Source organism: Myodes glareolus, chromosome 6 (assembly GCF_982192425.1).
Source record: "Myodes glareolus chromosome 6, mMyoGla1.1, whole genome shotgun sequence".
Taxonomy (NCBI): Eukaryota; Metazoa; Chordata; class Mammalia; order Rodentia; family Cricetidae; genus Myodes; species Myodes glareolus.
This window is the reverse complement of record NC_142031.1, coordinates 55,983,317-56,004,941: the sequence shown is the minus strand read 5'-3', so window position 1 is coordinate 56,004,941 and position 21,625 is coordinate 55,983,317. Positions and strand designations below refer to the sequence as shown.

At 50.3% G+C, this 21,625-nt stretch overlaps 1 long non-coding RNA gene across 2 annotated transcripts in view; it reads left to right on the top strand.

Moving 5' to 3' along the window:
- The first annotated feature begins 1,250 nt into the window (after positions 1 to 1,250).
- LOC125404083 (uncharacterized) overlaps positions 1,251 to 21,625 on the top strand; it is a 137,581-nt gene continuing 117,206 nt past the window's right edge. For both annotated transcript variants that reach the window (XR_015738114.1, XR_015738113.1), the window contains exons 1-2: positions 1,251 to 1,442; positions 21,073 to 21,174. This is a non-coding gene — a long non-coding RNA (uncharacterized LOC125404083). The remainder of the gene's footprint in view (positions 1,443 to 21,072; positions 21,175 to 21,625) is intronic.

Below are 21,625 nucleotides of genomic sequence, written 5' to 3'. Positions count from 1 at the left end.
TGCCAATTGGTGTGGATGTGGGTTTTCATCTGAGAGCCCTAAAGTTCAAATAGTCCCAGCTGCAGGACGTGCCCAGCTGCAGTAAGGGCGGGATCCGTGGGTGGTGGGAAGGTGTGAAGGGCTTCCGGCGCGCGCGGGGGGGGGGGTGCTAGTGGTGGAAATATTGGTCGTCCCAGCTAGTCACTGGGACGCCCCCCACTAAAGCAACAGACCCGCTCTGGAGTTCCCCGAGCCTTGCTATCAGGCCCCCAGATCCCCCACGGTGTCCAGGCCACGCGCGGTAATCAGAAGCAGGTCCGGGCCCGGCCCCCTTGGCTACAATCCCCGCGTGATGCCACGGGGGTGTTGGGGGAAGGAGCGGGAGGAGCCGGCGCGGCGGGGGCGAGTCTCAAGGTCCTCTCCGCACATCTGGCGCAATTGGGAGCTCTCGCCTTTCTTCCCCTCGGTTTTGTTCTCACAGCTGTGTCCATTCCGCCCGTGACCCCCCGAGTGATCCCTGACAGGTGATGAATTGGCAGCAGCGGCGGCGGCGGCGGCGTGCGGGCCAGGCCGCGGCGGGGCCGGAGCCGGAGCCTCGGAGCAGACTCTCTGGCGCCAGGCGCGTGACGCCGCCCATTCACGCCGCCCTGCAGCCTTGTCCTCGCGGCGCCGCTCAGGCGGCTGCCATGGCAACCGCGCCGTCACTCAGCGCGCGCGCCCAGCTGATCAATGCCTGCAAGGCCCCGGCGGTCCCAGGCTCGCCCTGACCGGGCCTTCAGCCTGCGCGCACCTGCAGTCTCTGCACGTCTTAAGTTTCGAGTGATTTGGGGAAAAGGAAGGAGGACCGCGAAGAAAAGAACAGGAGAAAGGGGGCAGGGGAGTAGGAGATGGGGCGGGGGGAGCCAGGATAGAGAAGAAAGAAATCTTCCGTCGCAAGAGGGGGCGTTAATGTGGCTTAGACGTTGCCAAAGCAAAAGGTTTTGCTTTATTTCATTTGTTTTTGCAACAGAGACATGGAGCTGGCGGGAGGGGAGAAGTGGAGGCGAAGGAGGTCACTGTCTCATCGCAGGGCAAGATTTATTTATTACTCTGAATCTTCTTGGTCCTTGCCTAGATGGCTTTGACTCAAAAAAAAAAAATTCTGTGAAGGACTCCTTTCCGCAACACACGACTCTCCCCTAACCCCACCCCCACCCCCGTCACCTCGCTCTACAGACATTCTTGTAGGAATTCTTAGTGGTTATGCAAAGAGCAATAGACTTATCCAGAACAGCCCCACCCCCAACCCGAGAGAAGGAAGGATGATGCCTTGCTGCCTGCGGTCCTCTGAGCCTTAGCGTGCAGCTCCCGCATCTGCGTGCTGCTCATTTCCGCTACAAAAGCTGCGGTGGGGGGGGGCGGGTGAGGAGAGCCCCTTCGTAGCTCTGAGTTTTCGCCTGACATCACCAAGAGTCCAGAAACTTGTAAGTCCGCCTGCAGACGCAGACACCTCCTCTGTCCCGGGTTTATCTTCAGGGAAAGCTTCCTTTTAGGAACCAGATGCCAACATTTCCGGATAGTTTATGGCACCCGGATCCCCCAAGGGTGCTCATCCACGGCTGAGAGTGTTAGCGGCAGTTATTCATCCCATGTCTTGCAGAAAAGCTCCCCAATACAATCATCTTCTGCTGGCCCTAAAACCCAAGGGTGAGGTGTGTGTGTGCGGGGCGGGGGGTGGGGGAAGTCCTGCGGGAGGGGTTTGAGGCGCACAACCAGCCGGGACTGTTATCTGGCTTATCCGGGTTTGTAGTGGTTTTCGAGGAAACAGCATCTGGGTTGCATAAGGATTCGAGTTTTTGCTTTACGTGTTTATTTAATACCTTGGCAAGAGGGAGCCCTTATCCTGCAACCAGATAAACCTAATTTGGGTTTAAAAAGGCCTTAGATGAGGGGCGCTAGGACTGAAGGAAAACGAGCAAAGCCACGAAAAGCAAACAAGAGGATGTTTATTTTTCTCTTTGGGGTAATTTTTTTTTTGAAGACTTGCCTAACCTCTTACACTTCGTGTCACATAGAGCTAATAAATGGCATTAGTGAAGCGCCGCTGCTACTACAATGGCTTAGCCTTAGATCGGTCCGCCTGAGCCCTGCCACAATTCTATCCGTAACTCCTTCTAGGATTCCAGCACCGTCCTGTGTTTACCTGAGTATCTCGAGCCCCAGTTTTTTTTTTTTTTAACTTAAAAAAAAGTTTTGCCAAATCCAGTTGTTTGCCAGCCAGGTTCAAAAGAAAGCTTGGGAAGTTTGGCGGAAGGTTTCGATTTAACTACAGAGCGAGCGCCACAAATATTTTGTTACCAATACAGTGAAGTGCTCCGATTTGCGGTCACATTTGGCATTCACAAAGGATTTTCCTGGGACTTTTATTCCGGTCACCAAATTAAAAAAAGAAAATCAACTGGACGGAGTGATACGGTCTTGGAAAACAATCTCTGGACGCCTGCGAACTGGCGCGAGCGGGGGCTGGCGTCGCTAAGTCTGCGCCACCGGGAGGCGCGAGCCGCAGGTCGGGCCACCACGGGAGCTGGGGTCACCAAGGGGACCCCAGGCCGCAGCCCGCTGGGCGCCTCCCCCCCAGTCCGCCTCACTGAGCGAGCGCAGCGGCCAGGCCACCCGCGTCTGCCCACTGGCGTCCGTGGGAACCCGCAAGCAGCCTGCAACAAGGGCGGGCTTGTCCGGAATCAAACTGCTTCTTAATATTATAATGCCGCACCAAAAGCAAAACCTAGCCCGGCCTGGGAGTCCCTAACAAGAAACACATTGTGCGCGCTGCCCCCGCCTCAGTTGGCTCCAGCCTCATTTGCGCGCCGGCCGAGCAGCAGTCAGCCAAGTCCACGACTGCAGTCTACCCGAGCCACAGCAGCCCGCACCACGTGCGCCTGGGGCACCCCTGCCGCGCCCCCGACGGGGTGGGGCCGCTAGAGCTCCGTGGGCGCGCCTGCCTGCAGCTCTGATGGCCACTGGGCTCATCATCGCTCCAGGCACTGGTGGCTCGAATCCAGGTGGGAAAACTTGTTTTCAAAAATAGTTTGACGCCCTCTCCCCAACTTCCCTCAATTCTTAGGCATTCTTTCCAGAGATTTACCCCCTCCCCACCATGGTAACTCACAGACTTCTCTGAAGTTAAAGGGAAAAACACTCTTGCCGGTCTTGCAGCCTCCACCCCACCCCCGGCACGTGCCAGTCATTGCTGCCCCCTCCCCTTGCGCATTTGTTTTGCGCCTTGTTCTGCGAGAAAGGGCAGGACCTGGGCCACATCCTCAGGAGGTGACTGCAGTGTGCTGAGAAAGGAGGACCCCTCAGGGCTTGTGAGCTGGACCCAGACATTTGGGTTGGTCTGGTCAACTTGTTGGCGTCCCTAAGTCATCTTCTTGGTACCGTGGCACTGGGCGTGGCCTGTTGAGATGCGGGCATCGCCCTTCAGCAGAAACCTGGAGGAAAGGCGTGTGAATTAGGCCATACGTTCATTTTTATTTTTATTTTATATTTTAATTTTCATTTGAGAACTCCTTCAGTGGAGGGCTTCTGCGTTTCTCTCACCCCTCCCGTCCTGCTCAAACTCTCCAAATACATGGTCTCTTCGTTAATTAGTGTGTGTAACACACACACACACACACACACACACACACACACACACAGCCTACTGAGTCTGTGCAGCTTTGCTCATATGAGCATGGACTCACAGTTGACCATATGGAACTGGATACCCCATGTGGGAGCTCGTCCCTTGAGAAACTAATTTATTCTCTCCTAGCAGCCATTGACAACCCTGTAGCTTCTCTTCGAGGCATGGGACCATGTAGAATTTCCTCTGTCCACGTGGCCTGTGGCGGTGTCTTCACGCCAGTCTTATCTGGGAAACCATATTGTTGATATTTCGTGGATGCATTTCCAATGCCATGCCTAGGGGACAGTGTTTAGCCACCCCGGCCCAGGATGCCTGTTAAATTCTATCTGCTCTTCTGTGATCTATAGGCGCCTCCGGTATAGGGTTGCATTGCAGAGATGGATAGGGGGGTTAGGCGCCCCCCGGCCATTCATTCTCTGCATTTGGACCAGTTGTGGGTCTCAACAACAGTTTCCATCTGTTACAAAAAGCAGCTTTTGATGCAGTAAGAGCTACACTTACCCATAGATCCTCTAGGGTCTGTGATCTCTCCAGCCATGGGTATTTGACTAGGTTGTCAGTACCAGATATGAAGTTCCTCCTTTTGAACAGACATTAAGTCTAATTAGATAGCTGTTGGTTACCCCTATGATAAAAGTGCCATTATTTCGCTGTAGGGGAGATATTGTTGGCCCAATCAATGCTGTAGTTCCTAGGCTTTAAGGTGGGGTAGGACCATCCACTGCTTCTCTCCTTTGGTGATATGCGTAGCACCTTCCAATTCCGTAAGAGCCAATCCTCATGAAGAAGGCTTCTGGGTCAGTTCCGGCTCAATTCCTTCAAGTTCTGTGTCCAAACTGTGTGCTGTCTTCAGCAATAGTCTCACCTGGGAGGAAGCCAAGGGCAATGGCAATAACCCATATTGCTTTAGGAGACTGGACCTCTGTATTCTTCTGCCTGGCACTGGGTTTCATTAGATAGTGTTTGGTTCTTGGGGGACAACATCACCCCATGTGATGTAACTTTATTAAAACATGAACACATGCATCTCTATGCATATTGTATTATACATATATGTGTGTGTAAATATATATTTACATAAGCATTTACAATAATCCCATGACCTCCTAGAGGGAGACCAGATGACTGATGGGTGTGAACCCAAGAGCCCTGAGTTCCTGGAGAGTGGGTACAGGAGCCCTTAGGTTGTAGCTGTTGGCAGCTGCCACAGGACGTCTTCGGTGCTAAGACCAGGCTGCCCCTGAGGAAACAATCAGGAGTTGCAGCTTTGCAGCAGGGCAAACCCCTCACAGGGAAGCACGGCTGGCTCTCTGAGCTTTCATGGTGTGCACAGCCCGGGAAGAGAGACCTAGCCGAGGCTGCAGCCTGCGCCTCCCCCAGTTCACACTTCTCTCTTTTCTTTCCTTCTCTTTCTCGCTCCTTCTTTCCTTCGCTTGAGGTCTCAATAGGTTCCAAGGCCCTAGGCAATCCCCCTGCCACAGCCTCCTGAGCAGCTTGGACTGTGGGTATACCCATCTCTCCCTGTTTGGCCCTGCATGTCTTTACTCTGCTCGCACATGCGCTGTTGCAGTATAAACGTGGTGCATCACGGGGCTCTCTCTGTAGAGTGCCAGGCCTCTCCACGTGTTGCCCACTGAACCCTCCTGCTCATGGTATGGCCAAGGGCCAATTCCAGGTCACCTGTCCCAGGCACGAGGGCAGAACCCCAATCCTAGTTCGTGTCTTTTGGACTTTCAAGAATGTGAACCAAGCCTTTCTACTGAGTGACTCAAAACTTTCTAGAAATGCCCCACATCTATTTAATTCTTTGGGAGAAATACTAGCTTTAACAAAGGACATGTTTACCACAGATACATTACGATCCCTCAGAAATGCCACATGCTTAACCACCCTCATGGTGTCTTTAGGAGTTAATACTGCGTCCTGGTGATTGCCCTTGGGCAGTGACCCTTCTTTTCTTTTCTTGCTTTTTGTGTTTTGAGACCTGGTTTCTCTGTGTAAGCGCCCTGGCTGTCCTGGAACTCACAGAGATCCACCTGCCCCTCCCTCCTGAATGCTGGGATTCAAGGCATGCACTACCACCGCCCAGCTATTGGGCAGTGATTCTTAACCTGTGAGTTGAAGCCCCTTGGTGGGGGCGGGGGTGTTAACAACCCTTTCACAGAATTGCTTATCAGATATCTTGCATATCAGATATTTGCATTATGATTCATAACAGAAGCAAAGTTACAGTTCTGAAATGGCAATGAAATAATGTTATGGTGGAGGGTCACAACAGGAGGAACTCTGTTATAGACTTGGAGCACTAGGGTGGTTGAGAACCACTGCCCACGGGGGAGGAACGGCCAGGCTGTCTCTGGGTCTAGAGGAACGATGGCTTGCTATACCCTGAACCTTGGCAACAGAGAGAGGAGCCCAGACTTTTAGTGTCTGCAGTCTAGCCACTGAAGGGCTTCACCGTGACAGAGGGATGTGACCCTCTCTGCGATCTTATTTTGAGCGTTCCACACACTTCGTACACAATGCCTGAGAGAGAGAATTGCGCAGCTGCACGGGACACCCACCGTGAGCTTAGGTTTTGGATGGACACACAGTAGTTGTCTTTAGAGTAAGGCCATGTCCACACTTACCTGTTATATCGCGTGAGCTCAGGGCCTGATCTTACGGTTGAAATCGTGTTCTTACAGGAGTTGGAGGGATGGCTCAGCCCTCAAGAACACTTCCGATTCTTTCAGAATCCCCTCCTGGCTTCCTTGAGCACTGTATACACATGTACACACACATGCACATGCATGTGCGTGCGTGCACATACACACTCTCTCTTTCTCTCCTTTAAAAAGAAGTCTGTGAGAGAGCTTGCAGTTGTTTTAAATAGGTCTGACCTGTGAATAGAAATTCTGCTTTGGAGTTCTGTAAGACCAAAACAGACAGAAATGCACTCCTGAAGAAGAAATAAAGTCCTGAATTCCCAAACCCTTTATAGACTTACCCGCAGTGTTCACATTGCCTTTGCCTAAACTGGCTCACTATTATCAACTATTAGAAGTTGGTTGCTGGATGCTCCTCCACAGAGGTTCCTATTTCATTTGGAACAGGGAACTCCAGATGCTCCCAGGTGATGGCTACTGATGTGTGTGGCTGGCTCAGGCGTTGCTGAACATATGGGAAAATCTGTTACAAGGGAATGAAATAGTTGGGTGTTGGTGGCGCATGCCTTTCTTCCCAGTACTCGGGAGGCAGAGGCAGGCAGAGCTCTGTGAGTTCGAGACCAGTCTGATCTTCAAGGTGAGTTCCAGGACAATTAGGGCTATACAGAGAAACCCTGTCTCAAGAAACCACAGAGAGAGAGAGAGAGAGAGAGAGAGAGAGAGAGAGAGAGAGAGAGAGAGAGAGAGAGAGAGAGAAAGTATCAGCAACTGAGTTAGCTAAGGTAATGCCAGCTGCTGTACTGAGCCAACCCAGAACTCCCCACATACCAGAAAGTCTCCCTAAGATGAGTGTTACTGAGTGGCGTGTAGCCACATGGGAGCCATGACTTATAAAACAGCCTTGTTTTATAATGTTATCTGCCATATTCTCTATGACTCCTGAGGTGTTACACCTGATTTGATCAGACTGCAGACAAAACAGGGCTTGGTGACCCACACTGGGGATATGAAACGGATAAGCCTCTACTCTGTTATTTATAAGAAGGCTCCTGATCTTGGATCTGGTTAACCCCGAGCCAGTCAGTTCTTTCCTGCCGGATGGTCAGGTCCCCTGGCCTCTCCTCGCTAGGTTCAAAAAAACAAAAACAAAAACAAAAACAAAACTCTCCCTTCTTCCAGTGTGGCAACCATGTCTCCCCATGTGACTAGAAGCCATTAGTGTTGGTGACAACCAGAACTCAGTCTTATGGCCACACTCTATTGCAATGGAGGCTGGGAAATCTTGGCTCTGGTACCCTAGGAGACAAGAAAAACTGCTTTAGGGACTGCTGGCCAGTCTCGCTCACAGGGACCTTTGGATTACTGATTCTGCTGCTGCTGTTGGGTTGCCAATGCTTGTTCCAGGGTCATTTCTTGAGATGAGATGAGATGAGAGAGAGAGAGAGAGAGAGAGAGAGAGAGAGAAGGAGAGGATATGATGAGAGTGTGAAGGATGGGATATTAGATCTCGGTACAGTGACCAGGGTAGAGAAACCCCAGTCCTGTTCTGTGGCATCTCATGTTCATGAGTGATAAATAGTGGGGATGCACCAAAGGAGGAGGCAGACAGCCCTGTTTAAAATCCACTTTTGAACGTACAGCCCCTTGGAAGGTGAGGATACTGCTCTTCTTCCAGCCTGGCTGGGAACGGCTAAGGTCGTGACAGTGCCAAGGGAGGGGCTTTTACGTCTTTGTCTTCCTTGAGGACCCTCGAGTCACGCAGAGAGCCCAGCCGTGCTGGAGAGAATGGGAAAGGTAAACACGTGCCGTGTGGGTGTGTTCCCAGAGGGGAGCTGTCACTTGGATGCACAATCAAAGGCTAACCCTGTTGGCATCAGCGGCCTCTTGGGTGATGTGTAGTTAGTCCCGGGTGAAGGCAAGAGGAAACGTGTCAGGAGCCACTGTCATCTCCTTTTATGAACGTTTACAGGAGCTGATGGCTGTGCAAACAGATCTGTTGGGGACACGTCAGCAGTAGAACAACCCAGTGGGGCACGGAGGTGGAGGTGAGGGGGCTTCAGAGGAGTCCCAGCCCGCCACGGGCTGAGAAGAGGACAGGGTTTCTGAACATCGTAATTGCAGCCAGTGTGACTGCTAGCATCAGGGAAATGGGGTGCAAAGAAGTCACCCGCCAACCTATCAACCCATTTACCCATCCATCTACCCATCTGCCCCAGCCTTCTCTCCATCCCTCTCCCGACATCCCCGTCCATCCATTCATCCAGCCACCTATTCAATCATTTATCCACGTACCCATTCACCTCATCTATACGTTCACACATCCATCTGTGTGTTCCTCTCTCCTATGTTCTCCCTCCATCTCTCAACCTCCCATCCATCCTTCCACCCACCCATCCACCTATCCATCCATCCACCCACCCATCCACCCACCCATCCACCCATCCATCCACCCACCCATCCACCCATCCATCCATCCTTCCACCCACCCATCCACCCACCCATCCATCCATCCACCCATCCATCCACCCACCCATCCACTCATCCATCCATCCTTCCACCCACCCATCCACCCACTCATCCATCCATCCATCCTTCTACCCATCCACCCACCCATCCATCCTTCCATCCAGCCATCCATCCACCCATCCACCCATCCATCCTTCCACCCACCCATCCAGCCATCCATCCATCCATCCTTCCACCCACCCATCCAGCCATCCATCCACCCATCCTTCCACCCACCCATCCATCCATCCTTCCACCCACCCATCCACCCACCCATCCATCCATCCACCCATCCACCCATCCACCCACATATTCAGTAACCACCGAATACCTACTGCACATCAGGAAATTCCAGCTTATAAAATATTGGTGAACAGAGCTGGAAAAATCTGTCACCTGGTTCCCAGCATTCACAGCTGTCCCTCTGGGTACTAATTTTTTTTTTTAAATCATCACCATCATGACCTTCCACTCCCGCGAGGTGAGAGAATCAATTAACGGTTTATGGTGAGATGGATGGGCTTGTGACAATGTAGGACCGGGAAGGAAAAGCGTCTGGAGCAGTTTGGGATAAAGTGGCCCTGGGAGACGACACTGAGAAGATGACATTTGAGCAGAGGTTTGAAGAAAGCAAAGTGATAAACAGGACACGGTCTGGGAATAGCATCTGGGAGGGAGAACAGCCCGTGTAGAAGGTCCAAGGTGTTTGGGCCCAGGCACTCGTGGGATATGGAGGTATGGAGGTGGCCAGTGTGTCAGGGGTATAGTGGGTCCTAGGGGGGCTTAAGTATCATTTATTCTAAGCACTGTTTATTTTAAACATAATTCTCAAAGTGCAGAGGAATGGAAGTAGAATGTGTGATCCTTCTGCCTCAGCTTCCTGTGTGCTGAAATCACAGCTTTGTCCGGCCATGCCCAACTTCATTTTAACTATTTAAAGCATGTATTTCAATGCTTTTATGTGTAGTCATATCCCTATACCGCCATCACCACAACCACCTCTCAAAGCGCTCTGTCTTCTCCACATGAAACTCTGAATTCAGCAGACAAACATCATGTTTTTCCCACCCTGGTCTTGGTGGTCCCTGCCCCTCTTGGTTTCCATGGATCTGACCAAAATTCTAACTACCTCATATGTGAGTACAGCCCTACCATTTTTGCCCTTCTGTGGTCGATCTGGGGTTCCTCCTAAGCTGAGTGTGGAGTGTGGGCGCAATCCAGATCTTCAATCAGCAATAGGTCCTTTTAACTTCTGGGCTCATACCCCGAAATTCAGAAGTCTTGACAAGACGAGATGGCAAACAGAGCATCAGCTGCTACTCTACAGGATATACCTGCCTCCTCAGAAGCCTTCTAGACGCCCTGTTCAGGCAGTCAGGACTGCTCGATTGGCTCTGTGGAGACCAGAACACCCGCTGCCCTCTGCGGCATGTGCATGTCATCTCCCGGTAAGAGGCTAAGAAAGTCACATGGCTTCTCTACAATTAGCAGGCATGGGACACCATGGTCAATGATGCTGGAACATCATGGCCGCTGGAGAACAACATGGGGGTTCTGTGGGAACGCCAGAGGAACTATAGCAATTAACCTCATACTACTAAAAATATTGATCAATGGGACCGAGCAATTTATTTATTTATTTATTTATTTATTTATTTATTTATTTATTTATTTATTTATTTTTCTGAGACAAGGTTCCTCTGTTTAGCCCTGGCTGTCCTGGAACTTGCTTTGTAGACCAAGTTGGACTCGAACTCAGAGATCCATCTGCCTCTGTCTCCCGAGTGCTGGGATTAAAGGTATGCACCATCACACCCATTATTTTGTTTGTTTGTTTGCTTGTTTCAACTTTTTGTAGATGACTTAGCATCAGAAGGAATGGTGTAGTTCATTTATTTGACATGAAGTATTGCTATGTTTCCCAGGCTTAAGCAATACTCTTGGCTCTGCCCTCTGGGTAACTGGATTATAATCTTGCCTTACCGGACCAGTCTACAGGTTTTGTTTTTTTTTAAAAAAATCACATATATTGTTGTTGTGTGTATGTGTGTGTGTGTGTGTGTGTGTTATGCATGCACAAACTCAAGGAGGTCATAGGACAACTTACTTGCAAGGAACCAGTTCTCTGCTTCTGTCGTGTGGATACAGAACCCAGATAGTCCACTTTCACGGCAAGTTCATTTATTTGCTGAGCCACATCATTGCCCACCCTACCTCCAGTTGACAGTTAAAAAAAAAAAAACAAAGCTAATTTGGGTCAGTTCTGCTTGTACCTTCCCATAATCCCAATATTATTAGGTGAAGGAAGGGTAGTCAAAGTTCAAGGCCAGCCTGGCCATGTGAGACCTCTCACGGATAAATGCCAACAAAACACTAAATTAAAGACATTTTTCTGTTTTGGTGCTGAAGAGCCCACTTTTTGTTACTGGAGGGAACATTTCTCCCTATGAGTCTCCTCGTCCTGTCCGCTGGCCTCATCTCCATGAGTTCTCTTGGCAGCGTGTCCTGGGAGCTCACCTGGGCCACCTCCAGTCCTGCGAGAGAGACCTGCTGTGCATCGGCCCGTGTGCACCCTTTCTTGGACTTACTCCAAGCTCTGCCTCCAGTGGCATGGAGGGCAAAGAGGACACAGCCAGCCCCAGCCTGCCCCAACCTGCTGGTGACCTCCCCAGGGCCCTGGAAACCCAGTGACTCAGCGTGACTTAACAACCTAGCTTTCTATGGCGGCCAAGATAATTTGCCGTATATCAAGTACAGGATAAAAGCTGACGCTGTTTGGAAGATCTGATTTAATCACAAGAGAAAGGAAGCCACCGGGCTGGCTTCCCACTCCAGGGACACGTTCTAGGATAGACAGACAGGCATCAGGAGGTCCAGTCTGGGGTTTGCTGCTGTGGGCTTTTCTTTCTTTGCCAGGAGAGGTAGGTTTTCTTCCAAACTCAAAGCTGATGTCATGTGTTGACTTCTTTTCTTTGTAAACTGCGTGGACGAATGGCCTCTTGACTAGATTGTGCAAACATTGGCACTTGGCTAGCTTTGAAGTTGGGGTTTTCGTGCTGTGACTCCCAAGGTGGCTGGGGCCAGGGCCTTCCTGACACCTTCCTCTTGGAGGTTAGCTGATTGCAACACTCCTCTTTGGTTTTCAGGGCCTTCCGCTCTGTTTGAGCTGACCTCCTGCCTCCCAGGGATCTTGCTTTGCAGAGCTCACATGATCACCCAAGCCCGTTTGCTGGATTCCTTCCTTTCAAAACAGGGAGTTTTCTTTAGCGAGACTGACTTGTGTTTTAGGAAGATCTTGGTGCTTAGGTCTGCCAATAGGTAAGAGAGTTTGGAAGGGCTTTCTTGTTATTTTGTTTTTATTTATTTGTAATGCTAGGGTCTGAACTCAGGGCCTTGTACATCATAGGCACGCACACTCTCTATCCCTGCACTACGCCCTTAGCTTTTGTATTTCATTTTGAACTGTTTTGGAGCCTATGTTTAATGTTTTAGTTTTTTTGTTTTTGTTTGGTTCACTTTGGTTTTTCAAGACAGGGTTTTTCAGTAGCTTTGGAGCCTGTCCTGGAACTCACTCTGTAGACCAGGCTGGCCTCTAACTCACAGAGATCCTCCTGCCTCTGCCTCCCAAGTGCTGGGATTAAAGGAGTGCACCACCACCCAGCCTGTGTTTAATGTTTTAAGAGCAGGGTTTCAAGGGTAAGAAGTCTAGGTTTGAAGATAAGCTTGTTTGAGGATTCTAACTTTGGATTCAGGGTTTGACACCAAGGCTTCAGTGAGTTTTGCCCTAGCTTTGAATTTCCCGGAGAGTCTGGCATGGAGTATATAGGGGAACGAGTGCTGAACAGTGAAAATGAGTTTGGGAAACTCAATCTCTACTACTTTACCCACTGGCTCCTTGGACTATTGTTTTTAAAATAAGCCGTGTAGTGTCCCCACATGGGCACACATGGTGCACCGTGTTGTGGGATGTGTTTGTACAGTGTATGAAGATGTATTGTTGTGATTGGTGTAATAAAAAGCTGAATGGCTAAGAGCTAGGCGGGGTGGGACTTCTGGGCAGGGAGAGAACTCTGGGAGGAAGAAAGGCGGAGATACCAGCCAGATGTGCAGGAATCGGGATGGGCAGAATGGAGATGAGGTAACGGGCCTAGTGTCAGAATGTGGATTTAAAAATATGGGTTAATTTAAGTGAGAAGTAGTAGTTAGGAACGAGCCTAAGCTAAGGCCGAGCACTCATAACTCGCAATAAGTCTCCGTGTTTTTATCTGTGAGCTGGTAATCCTGACAAGGAAGTGTTGCTACAGCACTGCGCATGTCTGTGTGTTACAGCATGGTCATGCACAGAGCCCCAAGTCTAGAAAGCTGAAGGATGTGGATGGGACCCATGCAGAAGCAGTAGACATCAGAGTCACATATACGCCACTGAGTCTCAATAGACGACCTACAGGGTCAGTAGAAAATTAGCCACTGAGGTTTCTTTGCTTCATTTTGTAGTACTGGGCATCTACGCCAGATCCTTGTGTATGCTAGGCAAGCTATCTGCCACTGACCTGTGCCCCGTTCCAGAAAGGCTGGTTAAGTCCTCACGGTCACAGTTTCTTTTCATTTAATTGTGTCCCCGGCTTTAAGACTAAAGACATTAGAGTCATCCCTGATCCTGACCACAGCCTTTTCCCTGGGGCCATCACTTCTGTTCTGACAGATGTCACCCCTGTCAGTTCCTACGGCTGATGGTGGACACCCAAGACTCTTGACTTATGTGTATGATGGCCAGACTTGGCTAGCTGAAGGTTCTCCCTGATTCTTCCTCTGTGTGTCCATAATGCTGTTGTTTTCGAAGGAACTGTGGTGGTTGGAGTAAGAATGTCCCATAGGCTCACACGTTTGAACGCTTAGGCACCAGGGAGTGGCACTAGTGGAGAGAATTAGAAGGATTAAGAGGTGTGACCTAGTTGGAGGAAGTGTGTTACTGGGGGTCGGCTTTAAGGTTTCAAAAGCCCATGCCACAAGCCCAGACTCTTCCTCCCTCCCTCCCTCCCTCCCTCCCTCCCTCCCTCCCTCCCTCCCTCTCTTGCTCTCGCGCGCTCTCTCTCTCTCTACAGATCAGGTTATAGCTCTCAGTTGCTGCTCCAGCGTCTCTGCATGCCCACCATGCTCCCTGCTATGAAGATCATGAACCAAACCTCTGAAACTGAAAGTCAGGCCCCAGTGAAATGCTTTGCTCTTTAGTGGTCGCCTTGGTCCTGGCATATCTGCAGAACACTAAGACAGGAACTGACAGTGGGTGTCTGTGAAGACCCATCATGCCCCTTCCTTGCTTGCCCTTCACGCTCCACTTCACTGTGTGGCTGACGCTTCCTCACCTCTCGTGTCTCATAGGCTGGTCCCTTTGACCACACCTCTGGTCCTCTGCCATGGATCTACTTCCTACCTCCAGCTGCAGAGCCAGCCTGTGCAGTCCTGGCTACTGTGTAGAGTATAATTTGTGCTCCTTCTACAGGGAGACTTGTGGCCCAGGTCAGTGGCCTTCTGGCATATATTTGGCAGGTAGAGCAGGATCTGGGGCCAGAAGACCAGTTTTCTGTACTCTTCTGGATGCAGGTGGACAGTCGTTAATTCTCTGTGGCCTAGAACCAAGGGCTCCTCAGAAATGCCCATTCTCAGGGCCCATCTGGCTGCAGAGTCACTGCCATTGAACTTGCCTAATGAGATCCAGCGACACCAATTGGCAGCTGCTGGGCCCTGTGGGGACAGGAATGGTGTGGTGGGGAGACAAAGACAAAACGTGCCTTTCTGCTACACCATCAGCTTCCTACTTCACATTCACCCTGTATTCTGGGTGTGACCTTGTGTCCAAAAGCATACTCAGAGGAGGAAAAGGTTGTCAGGCTGGCTTAAAACAAAGTCAATAAACCTACAGAGGACAAGGCTTTGGTCAGCCTGTGGGAGAGGGAGCCTTGAGCCTGAGGCCTGGAGTTGGTGCCAGGTGGGATTGGGAGATACCAGGAGACCTTACTGGTACTAGCAGTGAGCAGGTAGAAGTCCGGAACCCAAGTGGAGAAGTAACTTGTAGTTTGAAGGTGGCATTGGTTTTTAATCAGACCAGACTTTAATTTGTCATGTCCATAAGCATAAAATATTGCCCAAAAATAGAGCCCTAAGGTCATTTTGTGTTCTTTCTAAAGTCAGTTGAGAAACCACAGTCTGGAGTGATGAAAGGTTAGATTGAGGTCACATGCTGTTGGTAATGGTGGCACTCTGCCATGGGGTGGCTCCAGGTTTGGAGAATGTGGTTGTCGGTTGGCTGTCTCTGCCCTTCTCCTGTACCTCAGACACTCTGTCCCCAGGTGAGATGTGTACCCCTGGGGGTAAAGGAGGGAGCAAAGGATTCCCCCCCCCCCGGTACAGATGATGGTACAAGAATCACAAAAACCAAGGTATTCTCCAAAGCAGGACATTTGTGAGGGTGAAGAAGGGCACCATGGGACCAGGAGAGATGGTTCAGTGGTTAAGGGCATTGGCTGCTCTTCCAGAGGACCTAGTTTTGGTTCCCAGGACCCACATGTCTGCTCACAGCCATCATGATCTGGTACCCAGTAACTCAGATCTGGTACCCTCCTCTGGCCTCCTTGGACACCAGGCAAACATGTGATATACATACATGCAAGCAGGTGAAACACTCATACACATAATGTAAAAATGGGGACTGGAGAGATGATTCAGTGGTTAAGAACATGGGTTGCTCTTGCAGATAACTTGGGTTTGTTTCCCAGGACTCGCATGATGGTTCCCAACCATTTGTAATTCCAGTTCCAGGAGATCCAATACCCTCTTCTGGCCTCACTGAGCACCAAGCGTGCATGTGGTTCTTGGCATGATTCTGAGGTCTGGGATCCACCAGAGGCCAGAGTGATTTTCTTCTAGGATATCAGGTTCTTGTTGTTTTCTTGGTCTGTGGTTGTTAGGCTGTGAATGACCCCATAGGCTCATGTGTTTGAACGCTTGGTCCCCAGTTAGTAGAGCTGTTTGGGAAGGATTAGGAGGTGTGGCCTTGTTGGAGGAAGCATATCACAAGGGGCAGACTTCGAGGTTTCAAAACTCCAAGTTGCTCCTAGGTTCCCAGCCGCCTTTCTCTCTGCCTTGTGTTTGTGGATCAAGATATGAGCTCTCAGTTACTGCTCCAGCATCATGCCTGCCTATCTGCCGCCATGTTCCCTGCCATAATGTCCATGGGCTCATCCCTTAGAACAGTTCTAAGTGCAGGGCCCCTACCCCTCTAGCCTAGAAGTTTTTTCTCACTTTATAGGCCAAGGTCATCAGCTGATGGTGATTGCCCTGTCTTTGTCTGTGGAGAGCTTGGGTTACACAAATGTATTATCCTGCTGAGCTAACCCCAGAGCCTTCTGTGGTCCAGCCCTTTGGTTAGGGCAGGCCTGTTTCTCCCTTACGAATCGGTGGCCCTGCACTGTGAGGATTTCCAGAAAGGTATAGGAATGTTCCTGGGGAGTATCTGATACTTGTTTGCTGATTATGTCTGTCTCCCTACTATACACTAAACTTCTTAGGGTGTCTGCCAATGGTGTCTCCCCTTCCTGGTCAGTTCCCAGCATCTTTCTAAGTAATATTCTGAGCAGACATGCAGTCAGTCTGTGGGTAAGACCCAACAGACAAGCGTGTAGATGCCTCTTCCCCTGAAGCTGTGTCACCTGTTGGTAGATGGATTTGACAGTTTTCCACCTGAGGGACTCCAGGGCCTAAGGAGGCCAGAATGTAGCCTTCAGGTTTGCTGGTGAACTGTGTCTTTGGACAGGAAACAGGCCTGAGTAAGGTGAAGCACACAGCTATTAAATTGAATCTGTGAAGCCTCGGAGAGCACAGAGGAATGGGCAAAGATGGAAGTTCGTGTCTTGCTGCTTCAGTTGGCTGACGCCCACGGACTGCGGGATGGAGCGGTCTACCTTACGTTCCAGCTCTCCACTCCCTTATCTCCCTAGGTGCGGCAAGTGCAGTAGGGCAGGGCGTGGGCCCTGGAATTGCTGGAGCTGCAAACTGCTCAGTGGAGCTTCAACTGTCCCCCAAAGGTGCTACACTGTTCAAGAGAAGGGGGCACATTGCCTTTTACATTGTTTCTTCTCTCTCTCTCTCTCTCTCTCTCTCTGTGATGGATAAATTTGTCAGAGGACAATCTTGGGTATCAATTCTCACTTCCACCTTGTTTGAGAAGGTCTTTCTCATTGTTTGTGGTTGCCTAAAGGAGATAGCTGCTCCTTCTAACTTCTGGGGGTGGGGGTTTCTCCCATCTCTGCCTCTCCTTTCCCACTAGGGACACACTTCAATTACACTTCAACTCCACACTTGGTGTTTAGGTTCTGAGCTCTGGGCTTCAGGCTTCTGCAGCAAGTGCTTTATCCCCTGAGGTGGTAGCCAGCCCCACGCCTTTCGCGGTAGGTTTTAATGTCATTTCTTGAGATGCCTACTCCCATTGAACACTGTGTGATGATCTAAAGCTTCCGGTCTCTCCTTAACAGAGATCTACATTTTCCAGAGCAGGACAGGAGGTAGAGACTTGGCCCTAGCTGGGAGGTATTAGCTGCAAGATATAACAATGTAGAAATCTCCCAGGGTGACTCTTCTTCCCACCCGCGAGTAGCCACACCGGAAAGCCTGCAGCCCTCTTTGCTTTGGAGGGAGATGTGACCCCTCCAGCCCATGTCTTCTCCAGGCTGCATTCGACCTCTCTCCACTGAGTTGCCAAGTCCTTTGAAGGAACCGAGGAAACAAGTTATTTACGCAAGGAAAGGGTCAGAGCGTTAGACGGACATCACATCACTGTCAAGAAGTCTTACGGGACTTTAGGACAGGGCTTAGCTCTGCCTGTCCTCTTGACATAGGTTACTCAGTGCCTCTTTAAACTTAGGAGTGAGGCACCAAGCTGCAGTGGTGCATGCCTGTAAGCCCAGCCCATAGGAGGCAGAGGAAGGTGAATCTCTGTGAGTTCAAGGCCAGCCTGGTTTACAAAGTTCTAAGACAGCCAGAGCTACAGAGAAACCCTGTCTCTGACAAGCAAACAAACAAACAAAACTAGGAGTGAGAAATGGCAGAGAGTTATAAGACAGCTTGCCCCGTCCCCCTCTGTGCGGCCTCCCTCCCCCGCCACCGCAATTGCTGTTCCTAATAGACCAAAAGAAGTGGAAAAAGATGTTGAACCCTGGTGGGAGAGTTTTGACCCTAGTTTCTTTTTGGAACTGTGTAGGCGCAGGACATTTTTTTATGGAGAATATCAAATCCTCCTGTTTTCTGTGCAAGCTTGTTACATTGGTTCTGACCACAGTATAGAGAAACAACTGATGTCCTGGGTGGGCAGAGCATCCTGGCATCTGTGTGGAAGAGTAGAGGGGACGGCGATCCCTTCAGCTTTGATTTACTTTTGGTTGAAAGTAGAGAAAGGAAGAGCGGGCACAGGTGGACACCAGTGATACCCGATGTAGAGGACCCTGAGCCTGGAGGACAGGCCACGAGACTAGAGTTAATGTCACCACTTCACGAAGAGTCTTTGTGGGTGGGAGAGATGGCCCAGCCTCTAGGAGCCTGTACTTCTCTAAGATCGAGTTTGGTTCCAGCACCTGTGTTGAGGAACTCAACCGTCCGTGAGAGCAGTTCCAGGGGTCCCAGGGTGCTCCTCTGGCCTCTGCTGAGATGCACATGTCCGCCACAGACATACCCATGCACACATACCGACACACACAAACACAGGCACACAGACACATACAGCACACACACACACAGATGAGCGCACACACATGCACAGGCACACCCAGAGACATACACACACACACAGAGACACACACAGATGAGTGCACGCACATGCACAGACACATATAGAGACTTACACACACAGATACACATAGACACACACAAACCCATACATGCACACACAGAGATACACAAAGACACACACAGACTCACAGACATAAACACCCGCCCCCCCACAGTCTGTCTCTTTCTCACACCCACATATACAGTATCTCTCTTTCTCTCACACACATAGTCTCTCACTCTCTTTCACACTCACACACCCTTCCACATCCTTAAAAATAAAAATAAAAAAATCTCTTAAAAAAATGAAGAGGCTTGCTAACAAACAGCCGAGCATGCACCATGGGATGGGCATATCCATACATCACTCACCGCAATCATTGTTCGGTTTGAACGTTAGTGCCGTGCTAACTGCTCAGACAGCAGCATAGGAGCCTTTATCAGGGAGGCAGATGACAGAAAAGTGCATTGTCACGTGGGGTGAATCTCAAGAGACAGGAAGGCCAGAGTAGGGACCAGAAACTAAAGGTCTCAGGAGCTAGTGCCAGGGGGCATTTACGGTCATGGTGGTTGAGTGTGCTAGGCACTATGACAGTGTGTCCCCTATGCATTTTCCTCACAATGACCTTTGGAGGTTGGCACTGTTGCCTGCCTGTTTGGGTGTCAAGTGGCAGTTCAAGTGGACAGAGATTGAGGGTGAGCCTATAAGGTTGTGGCAAGTCCCACCTCTGAACCTAACTGTTTGCATAGGGGGCTTCAGACGAGGGGCTTCCTAAGGGACTGGAACCGTGCTCCCACCCTGCCCTCTGGTAGGGGTGTTTCCCATAGCTGTTCAGTGGCTGGTTTGTGGCAGGTGGGTGACAGCGTGGCTCCTTCACTGTGGCTCCTTCTTTGGAGAGCTCCCTAGAGCCTATGGATAGAGCGCCTCAGAGGGAGCAAAGAAAAACAGTAGCTAGGGACCCCAGCATGACAGTGTGTGGGAGACAGGAGGGTCAGGTCAGGGCACCCTGTTAGCTCCAACCTGTGTTTCAGGGGAGACTCTGGGGTCCTACCAGACTTTAGGAAGATGGCAAACAGGCTCTAGCCTTCCCTTGTCAATTTGTTACAAGTTAGCTGGCTTTCTACTATACTGTAAAAACATTTATCTCAACCTCTGATGTTTGTCTGCGTCTTTCACTGTAGCCCCCTGGATCACCATTGGATCCATTTCGGGGTCAGGGAAGGAAGGCTCCCTTTTCTCTGAGCCTTTATCTTCTGTTCTGCTTCAGTGGGCATCTGTGAGTTTTGAATGGCTGTCCTGGGGTTCCTGGCTTGCTTGGGTTCGTCAGTGACTGAAAGCTAATCAGCCTGTATGTGTGGCCAGCCACAGTGGTTGCTGTTGGGTCCCAGATAACATGGCAAATGGCAGACCAGGACCTTCTCTCACCTCACAGAAATTCTTCCTCTTATGTCGCAGGATTGCCTGAGGCCTGCCAGACCGAGCTAGCTCACTTTATAAGAACTTTGGAAGTCACGTTGAAGATTAGCGGATGTTTGGAAACCTGCCTTCAACCCTGACAATAAGTTTACAGTTTCTTCGATGAGACTGAAGAAACTTTATTAAAAATGACCAAGAAGATACCTTGATGTTGACCCAGGGGTGTTGGGAGTTCAGGAGGGAGGACTGAGGACAGCGTGTTTGTATGATTGCCCCGCTGCTGGCACTGGCCCAGGGTCTACTCAGCCTGTCCGCTTAATTAAATCCCTAGAGTATTCAAGTTACCCCCTCCCTTTCCTTAGAAACCCACAATAATGCCACTAATGACCAGACTCATCTGCACATACCCTTCCTCTCACAGCCTGGGTTACTCAGGCCAGTAAGGTCCAGCTTCGCTACAGCCTGACCCCTTCACCATGGCCGCTTCCTGCAGAGAGCGCTGCAGCTTCCTGTCAGGGTGCAGGGGCATCCTCTGGCTCCTTCCAGGCTGGCGCTCAGTCGGTGGCCTGGCTTTGGGCTGGGCCTGGGGTAACAGAGGAAAAGGGCGTCATTGAGCAGGATTCCACGTGAGAGAGCTTCCAGCTCCCGAGTTGGAGGGTTAGGCTGAGATGTTTTCATTTTAAGGGAGGTGAGGAAAGTAAATCCATGGGAGAACAGAGACAGAAATGAGGGAGCTATGCCTACTGGGTCATGAATATTGCTTTTCTCTCATTTCTCCCAGAAATAAATCCATGAACAGAACAGCAAAGGCGGCAACAAGCAAATATGCCAAAACTCAGACCTCGAAACACTCAAAGGCTGCATTTGTCAGGGGAAAGTAAACCAGAAAGCCAAATCTGTGAATGTTGTTTCTATCTTTAAAAACTGTATGCACAGGGCTAGAGATGGCTCGGTGGTTAAGAGCACGGGTTACCCTTCCAGAGGACTCTGGTTCAGTTCCTAGCATCCACTTGGCAGCTCATGACCATCTCTAACTCCAGGTCCAAGGAATCCAACGCCCTCTTCTGACTTCAGTGGGTACTGCGTGAATACAGTGCACAGACATACAGGCGGCCGAAACACCCATACACGGAACAGTAAAGGTATTGTTCAGCGTGCTTTGGTTCTGATCTCTTACACTATTTCATTAAAATGTGGTTTATCTTAATCACTTTAGATGGCACCTTAGAGTCTGCATTCAAGGCCTTGGCACCCTCAAAGCTCACCCTGGTTCTGCATGGAGCTGCCAGTGTTGGCATGAAAAGGTCAGACTCCTTTAGAAGGTGCGCTCACTGGCTCAGCCAGCTTTCTGCATGGCTTTGTTGACTATCTCCTGGGCTTATACCTTCTCACTCTCTGTAGGGAAGAACTCCCCCTTCAAGACCATACTCAAATGTATGTCACCAGGACACGCACCATCTTCCTTCCCACTGAGCTCACCTTGACCCTAGCCCCATGCCTGACCTTGTACAGTCCTTACTTCAAGGCAAACTCTACTATGCTTTGCCTGGTTTTCTTAGGATATGGATATGATCAGAAGTCATCCATGTAGTA